Genomic DNA, 26,682 nt, shown 5'->3' with positions numbered 1-26,682 from the left:
GTTTTACCCCAGTGATTGCCTTGATTCTGCAGTGAAACCATGAAGCTGGGTCCTACCTGTTTGCCTTTGTCCCATAGGACAAATAATTGCATTGTGAAATTGAACCAAAAGACCAAGATGATACCTGTCCCTGACTCAGGCACTCTCCACTTTTTGTGTCTCCATAGGGGCAAGGGCAGCTGTGCAGCAAAGCCAGCTCTGTGCTGCTGTGGCCTTGGCCTGGTTAGTGAGGGAGAGGTAAGCTTTTCACAGGTGAAGAGTAGCAAGGGAAAACTAGGTGGTGGAGGAGAGGGAGAGAGGAAAAAGAGAAACAGTGGAGCAATACAAATAAAGATTGAGAGAAGAGGAAGAAGTAACAAGAAAGAAAAAGTGAAAAGAGACAGGGAAAGAAAGGGATAGATAACAAGACAGAAAATATCATAATACCACTATCATAATCCCACTATATAAATCCATGGTACGCCCACACCTTGAATACTGCATGCTGTTCTGGTTACCCCATCTCAAAAGAGATATATTAGAACTGGAAAAGGTACAGAGAAGTGCAACAAAAATTATTAGGGATATGGAACAGCTTCCATATGAGGAGAGATTAAAAAGACTTGGACTGCTCAGCTTGGAAAAGAAATGACTAAGGGATATATGATAGAGGTCTATACAATCATGAATGATGTGGAGCAAGTAAATAAGGAAGTGTTATTTATCCCTTCACATAATGCAAGAACCAGGGGTTAGCCAATGAAATTAATAGGCAGCAGGTTTTGGACAAAAGGAAGTGCTGTATTTCTTCACATAGGCACATTCAGCTTGTGGAACTCGTTGCCAGGGGATGTAGTGAAGGCCAAAAGTATAACTGGGTTAAAAAAATAACTAGATAAGTTCATAGAGGATAGGTCCATCAATGACTATTAGCCAAGATGGTCAGGGAAGCAACACCATACACTGGATGTCCCTAAGCCTCTGATTGCCAGAAGCTGGAACTGGACGACAGGGGATGGCTCACTCGATAAATTGCCTCCTGTCCCAGCCCGGAATCCCCTCCCGCACCCAAACTCCCTCCTGGAGTCCACACCCCTCCGCACCCCAACCCCCTGCCCCAGCCCAGAGCCCCCTCCTGCTACCCAAGCCCCTCATCCCCAGCCACACCCCAGAGCCCACATCCCCAGCCAGAGTCGTTACCCCCCCGCACCCTAACCCCCTGCCCCAGCCCAGTGAAAGTGAGTGAGGGTGGGGGAGAGCAAGCGATGGAGGGAGGGGGCATGGAGTGAGCGGAGATGGGTCCTCAGTGAAGGGGTGGGGCAGGGCCTCTGGGAAAGGGTGGGGGCGGGGCAGGGGTGTTTGATTTTGCGCGATCATAAAATTGACAACAATAGCGCACACATTTCTCACATCCTGAGAGACAGGCTCCTCTGTGTTATCCCATCATATTCTCCCCAGTAGCTGAGCTTGGCCACACACTAGATGTATACTTCTCTTGCTTTGTGAGGAAGAGGAACTATTTCTTTGTCAGTGACACTCCTGGGCAAATTCCTAGAAAGTGGCATTTTAATAAGTGACAGCAATTTTGAACTGATACCAACCATCTTTAAGGCCTCTGTGTGGTTAGGTTTGAAAGTATGTTAAAGGATATTTTAGATGGGCTGCTCCATTTTTGGCACAGATTTGACCCCAGAGATTCCTTCCAGGACTCTTCTAAGAAAGATGTAGGCTGCTGGTGCATCATGTCATGCTCCTTGCAGATATCCTCATGGTGCATTTGGATTACATCATCCTTCCAAGTAATAAGACTATGTTTCAGAAGACTGAGGAGGTGTCCCTTTGGATTTGCACATTAACTGGCTAGACACATTGTGGATGACTCTCTGGAGTTATACTGAAATTTCTGAGACCCATCCTACATTTCTCAGCATTACCATGTGGCCTGTTGCTTCACTAGTGTGTGTCAGACAGGCACAGTGATTCAGCAATAAGATATCCTTCTTAACAGAAGCAGTGCATCTCTTGACTTGATGCTATATTAGAGGAATATATGTACTTTAATTTATTTGCTTGCAGGGCAGACCATATATTGTTGTCCTCATCTTGAGGACCATCCTACCTTTGACTGTTCACCGTAGATACAATATTTTGCCCGACTTTCCTACTTCATTTTTGTGTGGAAAGCATGTCTGCCGGTGTGGTGGACAGCTTTTTTTTGGTCCCTTCATGATTGGTAGAAATTCTTTTATTCCCTTAAACATTTTAGTCTGATTGGATTCCTTCTCACCTACCTGTCTGCCTTCCCTGAAGAATTGATAAGTGAACATTTGCAATAACTTATTTTATAATCATTCTATCATACTTCTATTTATTTCTGGCATATTTTATGCTAAGAGGTTAAGAAGCCCTTAGTTTCCCATTCATTAAGAAAATGAAGGAAAACGTTTTAGAGGGCACAGGGGCAATTGCTGTTAGTTTGTACATAAGAGACACCAGCTGGTGTCTAATGGGTTAAAAATATCAACTTGAAAGCTGGGAGTTTGTTTCTGTCTCACAAAAGGGCCTGACCCAACTCTCACTGATGTCCTTGGAAAGGCTGTCACAGACTTCATTGGGAATTGGATCAGGCTATAGAAGCACAAGACTCAAAAGTATGAATCTAGCAATATAATTTAAGAGACGCAGAATTGTAAGTGGGTGATTTTTCATTATTAACTCATAAACTAAGCCAAATTCGACTGAGCAGTACTTAGCAGAGAAACCTCCAAGAAAAATCCACAGATCTGAAGGAAGAGATGATGGTAATTCAGTAAGTGGAGTTTCCCCCTCTTCTTTAGTATAGTCTTAAGGGGGTGTTTGCTGCAGGAAGTGGTGTCAGTTACTCTGTGGAGGACACAGTGAACCATTACCCAAAATTCAGATGTTTTATTAAGTGCAAAAAATCTGCTTAACTATTTTGTTTTATTTCTTTGGTGGTTTCTCTGCTTCTTGGTTCCAGCTGGGACAGGAAATCCTGAGCTTCCACAAGAGAGGCTGCTCTTATGTAATCTCAGAGGCAGGTGAAAGCAGAAAGCACCAGAAATCCCATGAGAATAAATTCTCTTTGGCTCCAGTCTCCCCCATTAAAATCTCAGTGTCAGGGTGGGGTAAAGTCACTATGAACAAAGAAGAGGTGGGTGGGAGAAAATGAATCAGGAACTTTAGCACAGTCATGGCTCAGGTCTTGCAGCCAATGCTCATCTTTGACAGATGCAGCAAGAAATCAGGTTGAAGAGAAGCTGACAAGCAAACAAACGAATTAACTAGACAAACAAACTGGTTGATAAAGTAGAGCTGGGAATCTGCCGCTAACAAACACGTCTCTATCCCTGCATCTGCTTCTCCTGAGCAGAATAGGAGTCAATTACCCACCTTCCAACAATCTATTGATCGAGCCGCTGCCACATATTGAATCTCAGGCCCTGTCCGCCCTGTGTGTGGCTCTTTGATTTTCTCTCCCTCTGTAGCAGCACGTGGATAGAAGCCAGATGAGCTGGCACAGTACTATCGATCAATATGCTTCCCTCCTCCTTCTCCTCCGCCTCATTTCCCCCTCCGGTCACCATGGCAACCACTGCTACTGCAGCGCTGTTTACCTGGCCCCATTTGTTCTACTTTCCGATATCTTTCCCTTCCCCCAGTTACTGTCACCTTGGCATGCTATTGGCAAAGCCCTCAGTGGTTGTGAGAGATGAGTTTTTATGACTCTTAGGGACAATGCACTGTTTTTATAACAAATCATTGGCCAGTAGGTACTTTGGTCAGCAACTAAATCACACACACACCATTGTGGAAAACCCAGATTCTGCCATTGCAAAAATACAGGCCTCTGCCAATTGATCGAATGGAGACTTTAAGCTATAGTAGTATTAAGGCTTGTAGACTCTATTTATATATACCCCTAACAGTTGAGATAGTTCCATACAACGGAGCAAATCTGAATTTCCATCCAGCACAAGCCCTATGTGATACATTCATATTACAGAAGAGTTCCCAACTTCTTGCTATTCTGCATCCCATTTCCTAGATTCCTCAAATTTCAGACACCTTTTTCACTCCCCCTTATCATCTCTCCACAACAGGAAGTAAATCCATCTGCCATCACCTTCCTTATGCTGCTTCCACCTCTCTAGAACAGCCTCTCTGCCCCTCAATAGGGTGACCATCTATGTTTCAAGAAAACAAAAGATCTTTTATTCATGGTACAAAAGCATACATCTGCAGCCTCACACTGTAGGATGCGCTGCTGAAATACAGGGCGAAATGCCTTTTGTATGGACACAGGATGTGGGATATTAGGAACTAAGTAAAGGACATCTCTTAAAATACAGTACATGTGTTCACCCTCCACCTAAATAACTCCCTGACTCTCTTTTAATCCTAATTTTTCACCATACTCTCATATTCCTGACTCTCTCTACAGTAAAGCTACCTAAACACATTCCATGAGGTTCCTAGTTTCCTTTATAATTCAGTACCATGATACATAAAAGATCACTTGCAGTTGTCAGGCACAGATTCTCTCCCATTGAAGCAGAAAGCTGCAGGATAAACTGTGGAATTTGCTACTGCACTATATTATTGAGGCAAATATTAAGTTTTATAGAAGAAAGCCATTTATATGAAAGAGAATAGCATTTGCAATGATGATCGCTATAAAAAAGTTTCAACCCACAAGTTTTAGAGCAGAAGCTAATGGAGGGCTAGGAAAGAATCCTATCCTTTGCTCCCACTCTCCCCATCACTGAATATTGCACAGTACGCTATATTATAGAGTTCATATGCCTTCCTCTGAAGAGTTTGGCACTGAGCACTGTGGGAAACAAGTTACCAGACTAGATGGGCCATTGGTCTATTTTTGTACAGCAGATGGGATACTAGACTGGATGAACCAAAGGACTGCTTTGGAAAGAGAAATTATTTGTACCTATTATGCATAAAGTGGACAAGTGAATAAAAGGGGATGGGAGGATGGTCACCTATCTCTGAAGCATCCAGTATTCACCACTACCAGAGGTGAGATACTGGATTATTTGTAGTGATGGTCTAATCCAGTATGGCACAGGTGAGGCATTAGGCTAGACGGAGCAATCGTCTGACCTGGTATGGCAGAAGGCATGATACTATTATTATTTATGAATTAATTAGATGGCTTTCATGCCCACAATGCACTCAGCACTTTCCAGACAAAGAAGGATACAGTTCCTGCCCTCGAGAGCATAAAATCTGAAAAGCCAAACTCAAAGAAAGGGTCAAAGAAAAATACTACATACAAGTAGAGGGATCAGGGTGAGAAGAAACACATAGCTTAGAAGTTACATTTTTTAAAGCTCCCCCTTTACCATCTCTCTTCACAATTCAGCCCTCTTGTCTTTCCCCCACAACAATTCTCAGCTTCAATTCCAGTGTTGCTAAAGCCCTCTCCTAACATGTAATCCCTTCCCTCCACAAAATTGAGTAAATAAATTAAATATAATTTAATCGGCTAGTTTTGCAAAGATGGTGAAGAAAAAAGTGGGTCTTCTGCAGGAATTGATGAAAAGGTGTTTGCTTGTGGACCATGCATTCCATATATTCCATGCATAAGAGGCAGCATGAAAGAAGATGTGGAGAAGCAGACAATTGGGACAATGAGTCTGACATTTTTGGAAGAGCAAAGGGGACAGAGAGGCAATACAAAATAAGAGAGAAGCGTAAGCAGAATTATGCAGATGACTTTGAAGATGACCACAAGAGCCTTAGATGTGATGTGGTGGAGAAGGTAGACCCAGAAGAGGAATTCTAAGAAAGGAGTGACATAAAATGATGAATAAGAAAGATAATCTTAGCAGCTTCATTTTGTATAAATTGCAGCAGGAGATATGGGTATCAGGCCAAAGAAGGGGACGTTACACTAATAAAGATGAGGAATGCTGATGGCCTGGGTGAGATAATTATAGAGAAAAGGTCAGATCTTAGTAATATTGAGTAGGACAAAATGGTAATATTTGCCTTCTGCCTGGATGTGTGGAGCAAGAGAGAGGAAAGAGTTGAAGATGACCCGAGGTTATAGGTCAGTATGACAGGGAAGATGCCGGAGGAGTCAGCTGTAACAAGAATGGGCCAAGTCAGGTGCGTTTGTAAAGAAAGATTAGGAACTCAGCCATGTTAAATTTTAGTTAATGTTGAGATATCCAGGAGGAAGTATTTGAGATACCCAACTAGACAGAGCAATAGTCTGATCTGGCAAATCCTACCTATTTCATGAACCACTCTGTTTATGTTTCAGTCATTACCCATTTGTTTTGTATCAAATTGTATGGTACCCATTCAGTCAGGCATAGAGCAGTTCTGGTTAGATTGTAATTGGCTGGGGAAGAGTCTGAAGTATTTTGGTATGAACAATGATAGAATCATATAACGTGCATGATGTTCATTCCTGTTGAAGCCAGAGGATTTTTGGGTGTTGGTGTTGGTCCTATGGCACATACAGATACTCCTGTATCTTTGCATGAACATACACTCTCCTGTGCACTTTCACCCTTGCACATGCAGACATATTCCTGTGTCCCCTATGCCTGTGTATATACAAACTCTCTTATGCACACGCACCTATGCATTGCAGATACACCCCCGTAAACTGTGTCAGTGCAGATCTTGTCTTCACTTCTCTGGATTTCTTGGGTCACAGGTTTGTGGCTTTTAACAAGGCTTATTTCCTCTACCTCTCCAACTTCCCTCAAGCTGCAGGCCATAGTAGTGCATCATGCTGAATCTGTAACATCACAGTAATTTCCATGGTAACATGCCCATATGTCACAAACACTGCACTATCAGCTCAGCTTGATCTCCCCCCAGAATTTGACAAAATGCAGGGCTCCTGTTAGAAGTGTTATGGAGCCAATACCCTGAGTTTTTAAAATGTTCTGTCTCATTATAGTTTGTTTGTATTGTTGAGTCTGAACTTTTGATGAGCTTAAACTTAACCCAGACTTGATGTCTCTGTCTGAACTTTTAATCAAAGCTCTGACCTGCGAACTACTCATGACACCCCCCCTCCCCTTAAGTAGCCATCTCCCCTTATCTCTTTCTGAATGTACATTTTAACCTGTTTTATCCTGTAAAATCTTGTTTGATTATACATGACCATTATGATCTGTTAATCACTTTGTTTACTTCTGTGTATAAATATTGATGCTCACCCCTAATAAACTTGCCACACTTACTCTGAAGCCTTTCAAGCTAAGGATAGTGTGAGCCCGTTGATCAACGAATTGGTGTCTGGTCTCTGACAGATTGTGAGCCCATACCAACTCCGCACGAACTCGGGTGCTGGAGAGGTGAGTGAGGACTTGCTTTTTTACCTAACAATTTGGGGGCTCGTCCGGGATATCCTTCTGGTGCGGTGCCTCTGTCCAGTGGTCAGACCACTCATATACGAATTGGCAGGCGCCACGGGAGATTTCTCCCAGCCAATTCAATATTGAGGGGTCGTGTACTGGACAGCAGGGTAAACGCCAGTTGGAGGGCTCCTGTCAGACACCATGGGTCAAGGGACTAGCGTGCCTCTTGAGAGTCCGTTGGGGATTGTAAATAAGTTATGGAACGAAGGGAAACTCCCAGTACAGACAGGAATGTCTAGGAGAAAGTTGTACACACTGTGTGTAAGGAATTGGACTGGGTATACCGCGGTATTGGCCGACCCGGAGATGAGGTGGCCTTCGTATGGCTCTTTCGAACAGGCTGCCTTAAGAGGAGTAAGGAGCCAGATCGAAAAAGACCATCCGGGACAGTTATGTTACTGGTTTTGTTGGGACACAGCAGCAGAGCTGTGGAAATCTTTAAAAATTATGGCAGTCAGGTATTCTCCCGAGAGTGAACCCCCTCCATGTTATTTCGATGAAGGGTGTAAACCACGGCGTGTTTTGACTCGTCAGTTGGTCCCCACTGCCCCTGCCCCTATTCCTCCGCAGGGGGACTCTCTCCAGGGCGCAGAGGGGAATCTGCAGGACTCCAGGTCGGAATCTCTGCAGAGGGATAAGGGGGAAATGGAAGGGCACACCTCGGGAGGAATAATTACTAGGCAAATGATCAAGCAGATGCAGCAGGTTGCATACCCCTCCCCTGAGAATAGCCCAGAGGCTGCCTCTGCCAAACCTTTTGTGAGTGATAAAGGTGAAAGTAGAGTACTGCCTTTACAGGTGCACGACCAACCTTTTGTGGGCAATAATGGCCAGTTACAACATACTAATGTTGTGGAATATAAAGGATGGCTAGAATGGGACTTGAAAGAATGGGGACGGTTGTCAGGGTCCTTTGGGGAAAATCCCCGAAAGATCACAGAACTTTTAGAAAGATTGTTTTCAAGTCATAATCCTACTTATATGGATGTAGATCAGTTGTTAAGTAGAGTTTTGACCGGAGAGGAACGTAGTAGATTGTGGATGGCAGAAAGGACATGGGGGGATAGCGATGCGGTTAATATTACTTGGATGGATAGGCGGGATCAAGCTGCTGGCTGGAATCCCCTAGACTGGAGTCAGCCAAGGCTGACTCAGCTGCGAATAGATCGAGAGCGATTGTTAGAGAGACTCAAAGAAATGGCTCGCCGCTCGCCTAATCAGGCTAAGTTCATGCAGATTCGGCAGGAATCTGATGAGCCACCCAGAAAGTTCTGGTCGAGGCTATTGGAGGGGGCCCGAATGTTCACTCAGATGGATCCTGAAAGAGAAGCAGACCACCCTACTCTTATTTCGTTTTTTGTGAATCAGTCAGTGCCCCCTGTAAGGGATTATTTCTTAAAGTTTCGCCCTGGTTGGGGAGGTGAGTCAGTCACTTCAGTGTTGGACGTAGCTGATTTTGCATGGGAAAAAGAAAGGGAAAGTAGTAAAAAGAAAGAGAAAAAGGAAGATTATAAGTTGATGGCTTTAGCTTTTCACGGCGGTGTTCGAGGCAGAGGCCGTGGCCGTGGCAGGGGATTTCAGGGTGCTCGGGGAAGAGGGTCCTGGCAACCCCAGCCACCAGGAAATTGTTTTCAGTGCGGACAGCCCGGTCACTTTAAACGTGAATGCCCCTGGGGACGCCCAGAGGGTCTGGTTGCATCCGCAGATACTTACACCAGGGACAAATACACCCCTGCACCACCAGCTCAGCCCGTTCCCCAGGCCTGGATCAACTACTGGCAACAGCAGCAGCTGCAGCAAACTCAGCCTCCTCAATGACTGTACCCCGGGGGCGAAGGCAAACAATGTGATGGTCTTATTTCCTTAATGTCTTTAGCTGGCTCCTTCCTCACTTTCTCCCCTCCCAGCAAAGAGCCTCGTCTAACCCTTTCAGTCCAGGGACTGTCTGTCTCCTTCCTCATTGATACTGGAGCTACTTTCTCTCTTTTAAATCATGCCCCCTCTCCCTGGCTATCCTCTGAGGTTAAAACTGCAACTGGGGTGGAGGGCAACCCACAGTCTCTGGGACTCACTTTGCCTCTAAATGTTATTTATGCTGATAAATATTTTTCTCACCGTTTTCTTTTTTTCCCCAGCTTGTCCGATCCCTTTGATGGGCCGGGATTTACTCTGTAAGCTTGAGGCTACTTTAACCTGCACTCCTGAAGGGGTAGGATTATTGATGACAGTGTTAGGAGATTCGGCCCCAACTCAGGGTAATTGGGAAACCCCCCCCTCTCTCTCCCCTGACCTCACTGACTTGCCTTTAACCCTCTGGGGAATTTCTGACACTGATGTTGGCCTGCTCCTTTCAGCAGAGCCAGTAAGGATTCAAGTGAAGCCCTCCTTAACCCCCCCGTCAGTCCCTCAATACCCCCTGTCGTTGGAAGCCCGGGAGGGCATCCGCCCCATTATCGAGGGATTCATTGCACAAAAGCTAGTCCGCCCTCAGCGCACTCCCTGTAACACCCCTATACTGCCTGTCAAAAAGCCTCCTAAAAAGGACGGAGACCCTATTCGTTGGCGCTTTGTACAGGATCTACGGGTTGTTAATCAGTATGTGGTCCCTCTTCATGCAGTAGTTCCTGATCCAGCTACTATCATCAGTCAAATCCCCTGGGATGCTGAGTGGTTCACTGTTATTGACTTAAAATCAGCTTTTTTCAGCATTCCTGTGCACCCAGACTCTCAGTATCTCTTTGGTTTCACCTGGGAGGGACAAAGTTATGTCTGGCAACGACTTCCTCAAGGCTACAGAGACAGCCCCACGATTTTCAGCCAATGCCTCCGCCACGACTTGGAAGGCTTCACCAGTCCACAGGGATCCACGTTAGTCCTATACGTAGATGACATCCTATTAGGTAATCGCGAAGAAGCTGCCCTCCGCATCGATGGTAAGGCACTTTTATTATACCTACACACCAGAGGCCACAAGGTAGACCCTAACAAGATTCAGTGGGTCTCACAGAAGGTCCGATATCTGGGCTTCCTATTAACCCCAGAGGGAAGACAAATGGACCCAGTCCGCATAAAGACTATCCAAAACTGCCCTCTGCCAAACACCAAGAAACAACTTCGAGGTTTCTTAGGATTAATTGGCTTCTGTCGCCCCTGGTTACCGTCCTGCGGGGAGTTAAGCAAGCCGCTCCACCGACTCACTGCTAACCTTGCTCCTGACCCTTTGCAGTGGTCCCCGGACACAATCCAAGCCTTTCAGTTACTCAAGGACAGTGTGGCCTCCTCCATGTCTCTCCGCCCCCCCAATTACAGCAAACCCTTTCACCTTTTTGTCCACGAGAGGGGCGGAATTGCTAGTGGCGTCCTTACCCAGCTGAGCGGGCCCCACCATTTCCCGCTTGCTTTTTACTCTCAGCAGATCGACCCTGTCGCTCAGGGAACCCCATCCTGCACCAGGACTCTGGCAGCAGCTGCCCTGCTGATCACAAAGGCAAAGAGCCTGACCCTGGGTCATTTTACCACAGTTTGGACCTCTCATGCCTTGTCAGCCCTTCTGCGTAGGGGCACAACCCAAGTCTTTTCGGCCCATCGCCAGCAACAGCTAGAGGCCGAACTCTTGGAAGACACTAACCTAATTTTTGAAAGGTGTGGGCCCCTTAATCCAGCTACCTTGCTTCCTGACCTGCCAGTCCTCCAGGATCAGCACGACTGTGTGGAAGTAGTTTATAGCATCTTACAGATAAGGGACAACCTGTTTGACGTGCCACTGGACAACCCTGATTGCATCCTCTTCTCGGACGGAAGCTCCTTCTATGTTGATGGCAAGCGTTTCACCGGTTATGCAGTCACCTCTGAATGGGACATTCAAGAGGCCGCCTCACTGCCAGGCAACTGGGGAGCCCAAGCCGCCGAACTCTATGCCCTGGCCCGAGCTTGCCAGTTGGCCGCTGGTAAGACCGTTACCATTTTTACTGATAGCAAGTATGCTTTTGGAGTTGTGCATTGTCACATCCACCTCTGGAAGTTTCGAGGTTTCCAGACAGCTGCCGGTAAACCCATTCAGCACCTCCCCCTCATCCACAAGCTTTTGGACGCCCTCCAAGAACCCTCGGTCCTGGCTGTAGTTCACTGCCGGGCCCATACTAAAGATGATAGCCCCGTCACCCGTGGGAATGCCCTGGCTGACGCTTCCGCCAAGACGGCTGCCGTCTTACCCTTAGCCATGCCCATGTTGGCTATTGCAGCCTCCTCCTTTACTCCACCGTACCCCGTACCAGTACCCGCTGCTGAACTACAGTCGTGGGAGAGCCTCGGAGCCACTCTGGTCAAAGGGACCTGGCTTATGCCGGATGGCCGAGCCTGCCTCCCTTGCTCCACATACCCTGTGGCAGTTCGCTGGCACCATGATAAGGGGGGTCACTACGGCACGCACGCCCTTGTGGACACCATCGCTCGCTTTTGGTATGCTCCAGGCATTCAACCCTACTGCCTGTCAATAGTGAAAGCATGCAGCACATGTCAGCGTAATGGACCTGCTCCGCCTCTTAAAAAAATTAAGGGTGGAAGACCTCCGCCTGCTGCTCCATTTCAACATCTTCAAATTGACTTTGCAGATATGCCAAAGGCTTTTGGGAAAAAGCACCTCCTTGTTTTGGTTTGCCCTCTGACTTCCTGGGTCGAAGCTTTTCCTACTGCTAATTGTACTGCTGCCACAGTGGCGAAGATTCTCCTTAGAGACATTGTACCCCGTTTTGGCATCCCTCTCGTGCTTGACTCAGATCGCGGACCTCACTTTACTGGTCATGTCCTTGGCTGTTTAGAACAAGGACTGGGCATTTCACACTCCTTTCATACACCCTACCACCCTCAGTCTAGCGGGAAAGTTGAGCGTATGAATAGGGAGCTTAAGTTTACATTGGCTAAATACTGTCAGGAAACAGGATTAAAGTGGCCTCAGGTACTTCCCTTGGTCCTGTTTCACCTTCGTACTCGCCCAACCCGTGTATTGGGATTATCCCCCTTTGAACTGCTCTATGGACACCCCCCTTTCAAAGGCGGGGCGCTACCACGTGCTGATGTTTCACTATTGGGAGGGGATCATATGACCGCGTGCCAGTTTCTCTCCCTACAGGCTCGCCTCCGTACCCTTTGGAAAACCTCGCAGTTTTCCCAGACCGTGCCGCTGGAAGAACAGATCCACCCGTTCCAACCAGGGGACTTCGTCTGGGCCAAAAAGTTCATTCGTGGCGACACCCTCCAGCCGAGGTTTACTGGACCCCACCAGGTTCTTTTAACAACCCAGACTGCAGTGTTCCTGGAAGGACGCAAATCCTGGATCCACCACTCCCACGTCAAGCCAGCCGTAGTGGACCACAGTGACGGACCAGCAGCTCTTGCCACCACTGAGGACACTGCCTCCGACCAGTGGACCAGCTTACCTCTTTCAGACATCAGACTTAAATTGACTCGGAAAAAATGAGAGGACCTTTTATTCTGACAACTGTATGTTTTTTATTATGCCTTTTTAGTTTATTTTCTGCTTATGAAGATAATGCTTTTATTAGATATTCCCACGAGGTTAAAACTCGTATTTTAGGAAATAGAAGTAATTGCTGGGTATGTACTCAATTTCCAGTAAATGCAGAACAGGGACTCCCCTTCACACCCATTCCCCTGACCACTGCTAATATGACTTGGATGCCACTGGCTAGAGTAAAAGATCCAGTCCAACACAATCTTACATGGGACAAAACAGGAGTGCCAATTAACAGATATCTCAGGGTAACCAATCAGACAGGATCACTGTGTTTTGTTAAAGAAAAGGGGTCAACTTTTGTGGGAACAAGTAAATGCAACATGTATTTTAATGGCACCGCCTTTAGTAAAAATCTTGGCTTCAAGCCTTGCGCATCCCACTTATCCCACATGTGGATCCCTCACCCCAATCCAACTTTTCCATGGGTGGGCAGGCCTTCAGAGTCAGCTTTTAAGAAGCCCTGCTCAGATCACAAGGGTGTCCAACTAATTGCTAAGGGACGTACGATTGCCTTCTACAACTGCTCAAGCAGTACTACACTGCCCTTTGAAAACACCACTACCAAATTGTGCCTCTGCAGTTCGCACAATGACCCCTCTGCATTACCAGGGGAACAGTGGTCCAACGGGTGGTGGTTTACCTCCTACTTTGAGAAATGGAATACCCGAAACGCTTTGTATGGAACATACTGGGTGTGCGGGCCCAAAGCTTATTACTTTCTCTCCCCTGATTGGGCAGGGTCATGTTATTTGGCATGGCTAACACCGCCTTCTCGCATCTCCCTCACTCCCCCTCATTTTCCCCACGTTCGTAACATCCGTGAAACCTTCAGAGATATTAATATCCGTGATGGTTTGTCGTGGCAGCGGTGGGCTGGTCTCATTAGCTTGAGGGGTGGTGTCATCCGTCTACAGGGACTACTAGAATCTTTAACCAATGAAACTGCGACCCTATTTGAGAATCAGGCTGGGGAAATGTCCCAGCTGCGCCAGTTAGCTTTGCAAAACCGAATGGCTTTAGACATAATGTTAGCAGCCCAGGGAGGAACTTGCGCCCTCATAAATGAAGAATGCTGTGTTTTTGTAAATGACACCTACTCTGACACTTTTCAACGTACCAAACATCTAAGGGAAATAGCTAAGAACTACTCTTCTGGCCAGCCACCTTATGATTGGTGGGGAGCCTTATGGAATTGGCTGCCTGGATTTGGGTGGGTTAAAAAACTCTTGTTGGGTATTGTTGGGGCCATAGTAATCCTTATAATACTGTGTTGCTGTATTCAGTGTGTCCCCTCCCTCATAGACTCATGTGGGTCAGTTTATTCTTTTCCTACTTCAGCCAAGGGCCTTACTCTCTTCGAGTTGGCCCAGGCTGAAATTGCCAAGCGGCCCTTGGCTCCTTAAAATGGGGTGTAGCTTTTGGTAAATAGTTATCCCAAAGCTACAAATGGAGGAATGTTGAGTCTGAACTTTTGATGAGCTTAAACTTAACCCAGACTTGATGTCTCTGTCTGAACTTTTAATCAAAGCTCTGACCTGCGAACTACTCATGACACCCCCCCTCCCCTTAAGTAGCCATCTCCCCTTATCTCTTTCTGAATGTACATTTTAACCTGTTTTATCCTGTAAAATCTTGTTTGATTATACATGACCATTATGATCTGTTAATCACTTTGTTTACTTCTGTGTATAAATATTGATGCTCACCCCTAATAAACTTGCCACACTTACTCTGAAGCCTTTCAAGCTAAGGATAGTGTGAGCCCGTTGATCAACGAATTGGTGTCTGGTCTCTGACAGATTGTGAGCCCATACCAACTCCGCACGAACTCGGGTGCTGGAGAGGTGAGTGAGGACTTGCTTTTTTACCTAACAGTATGTTGGTTGGCATATGTTGAAACCCTCCCCCAAAGGGCAGCACTTTTAGTGTGTGCATCTGGTCATTCATTTCCTCAGCTCGGTTCCTTGCCCAGTTAGCTCTTCTCACAGTAGCCTCTGCTGTATCAAGTCAGTAAAACCCAGTCTTTCCTGTGAATACTGGGGAATGCTGCCAGCCTGCCTGCCCCATGGGAGTAAAGCTGAATCCAAATCCACCTCGCTCAGGCAACCAGCTACAACGCATGCAGAAGCCAGCTCCAGAGCCTTGACTGCACCAGCCGGCTCCTCCCCTCCCCCCACCGGCCACCCCGCCCCCAGCCATGTCCCATAAGCAAAGCTAGATACACTTTTTATAGATTCTTTTCCTATATTTTTTTACCCCAGAGCCGATGTATTAGCTGGGTTTTGTCAGGACATAGCCTGTCAGTCTCAGCCCCACCTTAGGGGTGGGGTGCATGCGGGGGGATGATGGCTCCCACTGGGCTCCCCAGACAGGGAAATGCGCGTCTCTCCTCATACAACATGAGCTGTAATTTCCGGCAGACATTTGAGGTCCCTGACATCTGCATAATGTGTGCCAGTCTCCTAGCAACCGGCAACAGCTGTCTGGCATTTCCAAGATTAAACTGTAACTATACACGGTCATTGCCAGGGAACGAGGGAGAGAAACGGCCCCTCCTGGCTCTTTTTAAGTCATTTATGTTTTACTCATTTCCTGCTCCGAGTAATGAGGCCAGAGATTGGGGGGTGGTGCCGCTGCTGCTGAGAAGGCAGATTGCTACACACACGTATGTTATTGTTTCTGGGTGAATTTTTAGTGCTCATGGAAGGAAGGAGATAACAGAGGACCCAAACTTCCTGGCAAAGCTCTGCCAAAATAAAACAAAACAAAACAAAAAATCAATCCAGACTGGTAGTACCTGTGGCTATTCCAGTCTTGCCCTTCTCTTATCCCCAGCTCTGCCGATGCATCTCAGTCCTTACCTGCACCACCTCCTGCTATTCTTGTGATGGGATCCCCCCCACTGCTGATACACCTCAATGCTGAACCACAGAATCCTTTGCTATTCCAGTGCTGGGTTCCTCACACAGTTCTGTGATGCACCACAATCCACTACTAACCCCCCAATCTCTCTTCTATCTCTACTCCAGAATTATGCTTAATCGGATGATGAGGTTGTCTGATATAAACAAATTTCCCTCAGGAGAAATCAACTTGAGACCATCCAGACTCATTGCATTAGTGACCTAAATCTGGTGAAATGTGAATGCAGTCACCCAAGACCACATTTCCACACCCTTGTTCAGTAAAAATAAATAAACCCTCTAGTGATGTTATAATGTGTCCCCAGCTCATCCTCAAACTCAGCAATCTGTCTTCTTCACAAGAAGATATCAGGGAAACTGACCTCCTAGACTTACTGTCATCTCTACCCCAACATCCACCACTTCTGAACCCTGCCATCTGGATCACAGGGGTTGACTTTTGTTTTTCCCAGTGTGTGCTCCACCCCCGCTCATCCCCGAGGCCCCATTCCCACTTGGCCTCTTCCTTGCCCCACTTCTTTTCGCCTCCTCTCCCAAGACCCCCCTGCCCGCTGCTCACTCCTCTCCTCTCCACTCCCTCTCCCTCATCTCCCACCAGCCGCTCACTGATCAACGGCCAGCCCCGGGCTCACCAAACAGCTGGTCAGTGGCCAACCCCAGGGCTCACAGAACAGCTGAGCACCCCCTATTTTTTTTCCCGTGCATTCTTGAGCCCCGGAGCACCCATGGAGTCAGGGCCTATGATCTGGATCCTTCATTATAATTTACTAACAGGATTCTGTGTTACTTTTAGTTTGTTTTAAACAAGAAGGAGAGGGGAACAACTGTTTGGCTACAAACAGTTCCCTTCAGTCTCTCTCTAATGCCAAGGCCAGCTGGATCCAGGAATTCCTTTACTGTGCCAGCAAGAAAGCATTGACCCAAACAAGGAAGCCAGAACTTGGGCTAGAGTCCTTGCCAGGGATCAGCAAGCGGACAGAGAGACCATGCTGCTGAGTCATCACTGCTTCAGTTGCTACAAGCCTTTTCTGGGGACACGACTGTTGCTAAGGTTCCTGGGAGTTGACTGATTGCTCCTTCTATAGTCATGTAACACACACACAAATCACAGGAATAAGAAACGCCATCCGCTGGGCCCAGCTCAGACCGAGAACACAGCCTGCTGGCCACGAGCAGGCAGTCTCTTTGACCGCGTTGATCCACAGGCAAGGCAATCATTTAAGGCCCCATGTACATATTTCAGGATGCAGTTTACAAGTCTTACGTTGTCTCTCCCCTGTATCTAGCTTTTCCTGTCACCCACTCATTAAGATGTTTCTAAAGGTCAATGATCCAACCAGTGGCTTTTTAGAATGTTTTCTCCTTAAGATTTTTTCCTTTATTCTCACAAATTCCAACCCTTTATTTTCAGATCACTGGAGATCACAGGGTCAGAGACATTAAGAGATGGGAAAGACTTTAGGTTCTATTTAGTTCATTCCCAGGGGGGGAGAGGAGGGGAGCAGTGCAGGATTATTCCCTACATTATATAATAAATACATATAATTAATAAATTAGCTCTTCCAGAGCACTTTCCATTTTTTAAGCCCTACACTGACTTAAACTAATGAATTTATTATATTGTCTAGGGCTTTGTCAAGTCTAGTTTAAAAGGTCTCAAGCAATGGAGCTTCCCTAACTTCCTTTGGGAGACTATTCTACAGTCTCATAGATTTCACAATTATGGAATGTTTCTTTATGTTCAGCATAAATCTTCCTTTGCCAAATTTCATCCCACCACTTCTATTATTCCCCAAAAAGAACAGGAGTACTTGTGGCACCTTAGAGACTAACAAATTTATTAGAGCATAAGCTTTCGTGGGCTACGGCCCACTTCTTCGGATACCCACGAAAGCTTATGCTCTAATAAATTTGTTAGTCTCTAAGGTGCCACAAGTACTCCTGTTCTTTTTGCGGATACAGACTAACACGGCTGCTACTCTGAAACCTATTATTCCCCAATCCCTCTTTAACCGACTTGAACAATTTCTCTCCTTCCTGGGTGTTTACATCCCTCAAATACTTCAGCTATCCTTGTTCTCTGCTCCATAATTGATATTTAACCAAGTAAGATATACTTAGGTCATTAGATCACTCCACATCAGATTTAGATTGGGCATGGGACTTGTCTTCTTACTTCTCTGTTCTACACCATGAACATCAGTGACTCCATATAAACAAATAAATAGCTAACAATTAATAATAAAATTAATCATTCCAGCTCCTAATCTTTTTGTTCCTCTTCTTTGATTTCCTTGTGGGGCATAGAGTTCAGAATCAGACACTGCAAAATGAAGTTTAGGGAGTTTATCAGTTTCCTGTGGATGTGAGATGGATCTGCCAAAACTGGAGCTCTCTCAGGAGATTTAGGCTACAAGGAAGGGACACTATGGGTCAAGCTTTTTTGCTCCTCAGAAAAAGAGGCTTGCATCTGAGTAGTTTCTTTTCTCACTAGAGAACAGACACGGTAGCTGGTCTTCCCACAAAGGTCTTTTAAGTATTCGGTATGGACACCACCACCCACAAATCCAATCACATTCAAATCAACAGCAAAATTATTCTCTCTGTCCATGAGGTCTGTGATATGGATCAGTTTCCTGAAGGAAGTGATAGAAACCACATTGTGCAAAGCTCTGGAGAATATACATTAGGAGACCATCCAGCACTGACTCCCAAGGGGATGGACTAAATAGGATTTTTCCAGTTTAAACTTCTAGGATTCCCTGTGAATTGTGGGGAATAGGGAACAACGCACTACAGACACACAGGTTTTCTAATTAATTACATGTGCAAACTTAGAAGCTACATTTGAGTCCTAATTAGGCTCTAAATTACACTGACAGTGTGCCTACATGTACAGTTATGGCCTGGCCCACACAGCACTCACATGTAGGAGCAAATTAGTGCTCTCTTAAACATAATTTTTCCCTAAAAACCTCTGCCATGACAGTGGCTAAATCCTACTCTCTTTGTCAACCAAGAATGCCTCTACACCACCCCAGAAATTTGCTCTTTATGCTATGAAGTACTGGTAATGTATGGTCAGGGACCACAGGTCTCAAACCTGGGCCAACAGGGCTCTTAAGAGCAACTAAGTTTCAACCTGCTACCCACTAACAATTGCTAGGGCAGAAGCTGAACCCCAACAGAGGACTCCAGTCCTGGAATCTGATTGGCAGAATTCTGGGGTTTCTGATTGGTCCACAGCTTCTACAAAAACCCAGCACAAGACAGGAACAAGAAGTTGTCTATGCAACAGGGATTCACCTTGCACTCAACTGTGTGCATTGTGCTTCCCGCTCCCCTGGCTTGATGTCCTTGTATCCCAAACTGACCTGATTCTGGTTATCGATCTGTGGTTCTGCTTCTGATCTCCTGGTAACCTGACCCTGCCTGCCTCCTGACTCTTGGGTTGCCCTATGACCTGTCTCGGACTCTGACCTCCCAGTATCTGACCTGGCCTGACTCCTGCTTTGACTCTTAGGTCAGACCACCCATGTCATTTAGGCCCCAGGAGGGGTCCCGATGCCAGCAGAATGGACCTGGCTAACCCTTCAGGAGCACCACATGTACTCAAGTGGGCCTGTGTCATCCAGCTGATCTCAGAGAACCAGCTATTGCAGGAACAAATCATGCAGTTGTGTGCCACAATCCACACACGGCTTATGCAGCCCTGTTCCCTGATACAACTGCTGGACTCTTTGATGGTAATTGCCAGCGATTCTGGGGTTTCATAAACCAGTGTTGCCTCCTGTTCATGATGCACCCTCAGTCTTCTACTCAGTGGCGTAGCCAGGTTCTAAGAGCAGGGGGAGCAAACATTAAAAAGGTGCCCCCCTTGGCTCCTCCTCCGGCTACTCCGCGCCCCCCCCTGGACTGGCTCCTCCGGCCGTGCCGCCCTCCCACCCCATGGCTCCTCCAGCCGCACTGCGGGCTGCCATGCTGCGCCCCCCCTTGCTCCTCCGGCCACGCTGCCCCCCATCCCATGGCTCCTCCGGCCGCGCTGCGGGCTGCCATGCTATGCCCCCCCTCGCTCCTCCGGCCGCACCGCTCCCCCCCCCATGGCTCCTCCGGCCGTGCCGCCCCCTCCCCATGGCTCCTCCAGCTGTGCTGCCCCCACCCCCATGGCTCCTCCGGCCGTGTCGTGCTGCCCCCGTGGCCCCCCCCCCATGGCTCCTCCGGCCGTGCCGCCCCCTCCCCATGGCTCCTCCAGCTGTGCTGCCCCCCCTTGCCTGCAGGAGCCCAGCGCCGGCCCGGCAGGCCAAGCTTCGGAGCGGAGCGTGGGCCCCGCCCGCTGGCACCATGGTAATCTCTAACTAAGGTGCCGCTTTTGGAAAATGTGCTGAGTGCCCCTGCACCCCCCCCAGCTACGCTACTGCTTCTACTACTGATCATGCAAAGGTGACCCTGGCCATCAGCCTATTCTCTGGGGAAGCATTAAACTGGGCCTCCCCACTCTTGGAATGCGACAGCCCAGTTCTGTCGAACTGGGACCCATATCGGTATTATTTGACAACCCACACCGAACTAACTCGAACAGCGGAGGCTGCCCTAAGGAAGCTCCAACAGGGGCAGGGCACTGTAGCTTCCTATGCTGCGCAATTCTGCCTCACAGTCAATACAGACTGGAATGAGGCAGCACAGGTGGGCCAATTACGATGGGGCCTCCAAGAAGAAATTAAAGACAAACTATGCTGGGTACAGATTCCCATGAGCCTGGATACCCTCATGAATCTTGTCATCTGTATGGACAACTGGTCACAGGAGTAAAGAGAGTTAAAAATGGGGTCTGTCAACTCTCCAATCCAGGTACTGTGACCTTTTCACCACTGCTTCCCACTGAGCCAATGCAGGTGGATGTGGGCCGTCAATGGCTCACTCCACAGAAAAGGAGAAACAAGGCCAACACCATCTCTGTTTCTACTGCAGTGAGTTGGGTCACTCCATCTCTGCCTGCCCTGTATGAACTTCAAGGAACCTGGGAAAAGAGCTCCCCCACACTTTGGTTTTGATGACACACAACCAGAGCCCCGCCCAAGGGCTCCCCATTTGCAGGTGCTGAGCCAGTTGCACATAACTGGGGCATCCCTGCAAAATCTCCTCCTACCAGCCCTCATTGACTTACATGCAGCTGACATCTTCATAGATGCAGCAGCAGCCCAAATCCGGCAGATACCTTTGCGATGCAAGGTCATTCCTGATCTCGTAGAGAATCTTGGCAGTTACCCTTTATCTTCTGGTCCAGTAACAGAGGAAAAAACTTCCCTGGAGGCTGTGATTCAGGGGTATTGAGAAGTGTTACAGTTTGATGTGATCTATTCTCCACACTTTCCCCAATCCTTGGTATCTCTTGGCTGACCCTCCACAACCCGGTCATTTGGTGGCAAGCACAGGAAATCTGTTTTCTATCAGAGTTTTGCCTGCCACAACATGTCTTCTCATAGCAGCATCCCGTCATGTGGCAGGAGACAAGCACAACGGGTGGCCATGCTAGCCAACTGAACTTTACCCTCATTGTCTCCCCTCACCATAGGTAAGAAATAGGAAGGGATGGAAACACCCCAAACTGCCATTTCCCACCTCAACTTGTCAACCCTTAACGGCCATTAGGGTTTGCAAACAAAAGTCTCCCCAAGGGGCTGCCCTGCTGTTGCAGCCAGAGTGTCACACAGTTGGTGTAAGCACTGAAGAATATTCTGTGTTTGTACAGCACGGTGGGGCCCTATGTCTGGGGCTCCTTGGTGCTACGTATTAGAAATAATTAATAATAATCATACTGCTTTGTTCTTTGACCTCTAGGCTTCCCTAAGAGCCAAGCGGCCAGGCCTTGTTCAGGCTATTCCACTTGTTCCCTACTCGTGGACCAACCCCAAACTGTGTAGTCAGGCTGTCTGCTGGGTGGTCTCTCTGCATTACAACTCTGGAACCTGCCTTCAGACTGTGTAGTCTCGGTGTTCCTTGGGCATTTGGTCAGCTACTTTTGGCTTGCTTCATCCTCTAGAGATTAATACTCTACCATCAGGATATATTCAGATTGATATGCTTCACCTCTGCCTCAGAAATTCTGCCACATGACTCCCATGAAGGGATCACATACGTAAGAGACCATGTCTATATGCCCCGAGGACACACAAGGGTCACAGTCCTACAACTATGCCATGATTTTCCCCTAGCAGATCACTTGGGGTATTTCAAGACCCAACGACTAATATTCTGTTCCTTTTGGTGTCCCTGGATACGCCCAATCTAGTCGTTCATTGCCTCCTGTGATGTTTCTGCCTGTGCCAACACCCCATGCCACAAACGCTGTGGTCTCCTCCAGCATTTGGATACCCCATCTCGACCCTGGGTGGCCATCACTGTAGACTTTAGTATAGAATTACCAGAGTCCAACAAATTTACACATTTTAATGGAAGTGGACCACTTTACCAAAATGGGCCACTTCTTCCATTGTACAGGCCTCCCCTCCTGTAGGAGTTTGCCTACAACAACGCAGATCATGCATCTACGGGTCAGAGTCCCTTTTTTTATCAATTAGGTGTACCACCCCTGATTCCATCCACAAGTACCTGCATCCTTGCCCAACTCAGCTGCCTCAGACCTGGTGCAGTGGACATGTCAGGCCCAGGAAGAAGTAAAGAAGCACCTGAAAAAGGCAAATGTGAAGTATAAGCAGCATGCAGGCCAGCAAGGCTCCACCTATTCAGTAGGACAAAAAGTATGGCTCTGCATGGAGCACCTTCACATAGACAGGCCTGCTCGCAAGCTGGACTTCCTGTTTCTTGGCCCTTTTAAGACATTACAACAGGTTAATCCAGTCACTTTTGAACTCCAAGTACTCTGCTCTCTAAAGTTGCACCTGGTGTTTCATGTATCGCTTTTGAAACCCTACACAGAAAACCCTTTCCCTTACTGGACCCAGCCACCTCCCCCTCCGGTACAAGTACAGGGTCATGAGGAATGTGTAGTTCATAAGATCTTGGACTCCAAACATAAATGTGACAGCCTCTGGTAACTTGTGGACTGGGAGGAATATGGTCCTAAGGAATACATCTGGAAGCCTGTGGAAAATGTACACGCTCCCACATTTGTGTGGCCATTCCATAAAAATCACCCCAAAAAGCCGGGTCACACACTGCCTGGAGAACACCCCTTTGAGAAGGGGTGCTGTCAGGACTGCACGTCTCAAACTCAGGTCTACAAGACTCTTTGGCCAACCTGCTAACAGTTGCTAGGGCAGAAGCTAAACCCTGACAGATGACTCCAGTCCTGGAACCTGACTGGCAGAATGCTGGGGGTCCTGATTGGATCACAGATTCTATATAAACCCAGTACAGGAATAGGAAGTTGTCTATGCAACTGGGATCCACCTTGCTCTGGACTGTGTGCCTTGTGCTTCCTGCTCCCGCTCCCATTGCTTGACATCCTGGTATCCTGACCTGGCCTAACTCTGGTTATCGATCTGTGGTTCTGTTCTCAAGTTTGTCTCCTGCTTCTGATCTCCTGGTAACCTGACCCTGCCTGCCTCCTGACACTTGATTCTTGGGTTGCCCTCTGGTCTCTCTTGGACTCTCACGTCCTGGTATCTGACCCAGCCCCGACTCCTGCTTTGGCCACTAGGTCAGAGTATGCATGTCCCGGTCGTGACACATATGGGTCACTGGTCACCCACATCCAAGATGCCCTCTGCAGAGAGCAGAAAAACTACACACTGAATTCCATCCCCTCCCCTCCAGATTTCAGCATATTCATTAAGTAAGACATCTTAGAGGTGTTGTAAGACGATAGTCATCACTTGTGATTCAGGACCATGTCACAGTGACTGATAAAAGATGCCTGGGAGCACCAAGGGCTGCTGCTGAAATAAACTGTTAACACCACCTTTGAAGAGGGAAACCTACAATCCACCCTAAACCATGCCATAATTCAGCCAATTCTGAAGAAGCTTTCTCTAGGCCTATCAGATCTTACGAACCACTTGGTGTCAACCTTCCTGTATATAAGCAAAATAACAGAGAAACATATGAAGAACTGCTTCCAAACACACCTATCCATCACCAAAAATCTGGACACTCCTCAGTAGACTTAAGTGCACAAAGTTAAGCATGGGCTTAAGTGTTTTGGGGAATTGTGGACTTAGAGAGGTACTTCTACTCTAAGTTCTGATTAAATAACTATTTCTTGAGGTAGTTTCCTTTTAAATAGCCCTGGCCAGAATTATTAATATTTATTAGTTATATTACAGAGTTTTCCAGAGGCCTGAGTCAGAATTGGGGTGCATTATACTAGGCACTGTACAAATATATATGGAAAGATAGTCCTGGCCCCAAAGAGGTTACAACCTAAGAAACAGAGAAATCAGCTAGGTTATATAATTAGTCAATCTAATTTAGAATGTCATGACTTTAGGGCAGGGAACATGTTTTCGTCTATGACTTGTACAGCACCAAGCACAATAATGACACTAAATAAAGAAGTAATAGTTCTGCAGAGGCAGATGAAGATTAGAGAGGAAGCTAGTAGGGCATAGCTGCACCTGCTGCTGGTAAGTTTCCTATCACAGCCAGTCTGGGAGGCAGAGGCGTGATGCTTGCCCTTCATGTGTGCTTTCCAGATTCCTGTCATCTAAAGTTGCAGCCACTTAGCCATCACTCTCAGTGGCATGTGTCACAGGGACAGTGGAGATAAAACTGAAGTGTGTGCACTGGAGCTTGCAATAACACAGCAGCAGTAATAACATCTGAAAAAACTGCATCCCAGAATCAAAATAATATGGAGATGAATCAATTTCAAATGGCCACTCAGTGTCTGACTTAGAGTCTTTCCAAATCAGCAGTCACAATTGCCATAATCAGGTACAATAAAATATAAAAGAAGAAGAAGAAATCCCTCTTGTCTTGCTTTCTGTCTCTCTCGCACACACACAGATAGTCATCTCACACACAGAGAGAAACAGATATATGCAGATTACATAGATACAGGGATACAGTATATCTGTACACAGAGACACAGCACTGAAATATTTACCCACAGTTGTGTGTGAACAGAGAAATACTAATACATACATGCACAGATGCATGACTCATTCATGCACAGAGACACATAAGTACATACATACACAGACTCATATTCATTCACACATGTACAGTCTCTCTCTCAGCACTGACACCTACATAAACACACAGATCCATACAGACACAAACACATCAATGCTAAGACACTCATAAACACACACAAAGAGATACTCACACACATACAGTTACTTTGAAACCTCTTGTGAATTTCCAGCTTGCAGTTCTATTTTTCTCTCCTTGTTTCCTAAGAACCCAGCCGCAACTTCATGGCTGCAGCTGTCACTAACTCATATTCCCAGGGAGTCATGTGAATGGCACAAGTCCTAGCTGTCAAGGAGCAGCAAGCCAGGGGCTTTGCTGTTTTGACAACCTCTTTCGAACTCAGATTGTGCACAGTCAAAGGTACTGGGACTTTCAGGGCTTTTATTATGGGGTAGAGGTTTTGGGCAGGTGGAAGTTGTGCTTCCTACAGCCAAAGAAGTAGATATTGGTATTAAAGTATGAAAAATCTGAATCCCAAATAACTAGGGTGTCTAAAGTGAGGCTCCAAAATCCATATTTATGCCTCTAAATAGAAGTAGCTTCACTTTCAAAGTGCTGAACACCCACAGCTACCATTGGCTTAGGGAGAGCTACAAAAGGTTAATATACCTGTTATATGATGGGGGTCATTATTCACTGACTCCAGTGGCTACTGTAAAAATGATCAGAAAATTTACTCTATAAAAATGCTCCTGTGTTCCTGTCTTACTCAACACACAGTAACTGTTCCATGTGTGTCTCCAAGTCACACTTGCTGCCTTTACTGACCCAAACAACTGCTAACTCTGAAGTAAGGTGTTGAGTCCTATATATCCACCTTTCCGTGATTTTGCTTGGGATCGATGTCAGGCTAACCAGCCTAGTATTTCAGTTCATTCCATGTGCCCTTTCTAAATATTGGCACAACGTTTGATTTTTTCCAATTCTCTGGAACTTCCCAGTGTTCCAAGATTTGTTAAAAATCAACATTAGTGATTCAGAGAGCTCCTTGGTCAATTCTTTTAATACTCCTGGGTGCAAGCTGTTCTGCTGATAAATAACCACCATTCCTGAAAGTACCCATGGTAAATAACCTTTTTTACTCAAATGATTAGGCCATGTTGGCTCCAAATATGTCATTATCTGTGCTCCTCATGGTTTGCATCCCAGCACCTGCTGATTTTATCACATAAATTATCGCAGACACACCAAAAATTATCCTATCTAACGTGTCTATTGCCAGACACCTTATGGTACATCTACACTGCAAAGAAATACCTGCAGCATCAAATCTCAGAGCCCTGGTCAATTGACTTGGTTTCGGACTGCATGGATAAAAATAGCAGTGTAGATGTTCCTGCTCGGGTTGGAGCCTGGGCTCCAAGACCCATCCCCCTCACTGGCTTTCAGAGCCAGGGCTCCAGCTCAAGCGGGAATGTTTAGCCCCACAGTCTGAGCTCCGCAAGCCCAAGTCAGCTGAATCAGGCTCTGACACTTAGCACCCTGGGTTTTTCTTTGCAGTGTAGACATACCCTTAGTGACTGTCTGGACATCGTTTATAACCATTTAGAGCCATATTCTGTAACCCTGGCCATGTGAATGAGACTCTGTAGCTCCTGACTTTATTGGGACTACTCATGTGAATAAGGGCTGCAGGCCCTTTATCAGCATTCACTGCATATCCCCATAT

The 26,682-nt window shown here is 46.8% G+C and overlaps 1 long non-coding RNA gene across 4 annotated transcripts in view; it reads right to left on the bottom strand.

Moving 5' to 3' along the window:
• The window catches only part of LOC112059062 (uncharacterized), a 33,247-nt gene extending 7,933 nt beyond the window's left edge, over positions 1-25,314 (bottom strand). The window contains exons 1-4 of one of the 4 annotated variants that reach the window (XR_010600707.1): positions 25,147-25,314; positions 22,467-22,543; positions 21,022-21,168; positions 6,610-6,772 (exon numbers count right to left, since the gene is read on the bottom strand). This is a non-coding gene — a long non-coding RNA (uncharacterized LOC112059062). The remainder of the gene's footprint in view (positions 1-6,609; positions 6,773-21,021; positions 21,169-22,466; positions 22,544-25,146) is intronic. The other 3 variants (XR_010600709.1, XR_010600708.1, XR_002888273.3) reach the window with 3 other exon arrangements.
• Positions 25,315-26,682: the final 1,368 nt, after the last annotated feature.

This window comes from Chrysemys picta, chromosome 4, assembly GCF_011386835.1.
Source record: "Chrysemys picta bellii isolate R12L10 chromosome 4, ASM1138683v2, whole genome shotgun sequence".
NCBI classification, from domain to species: Eukaryota; Metazoa; Chordata; order Testudines; family Emydidae; genus Chrysemys; species Chrysemys picta.
This window is presented reverse-complemented; position numbering and strand designations above follow the sequence as displayed.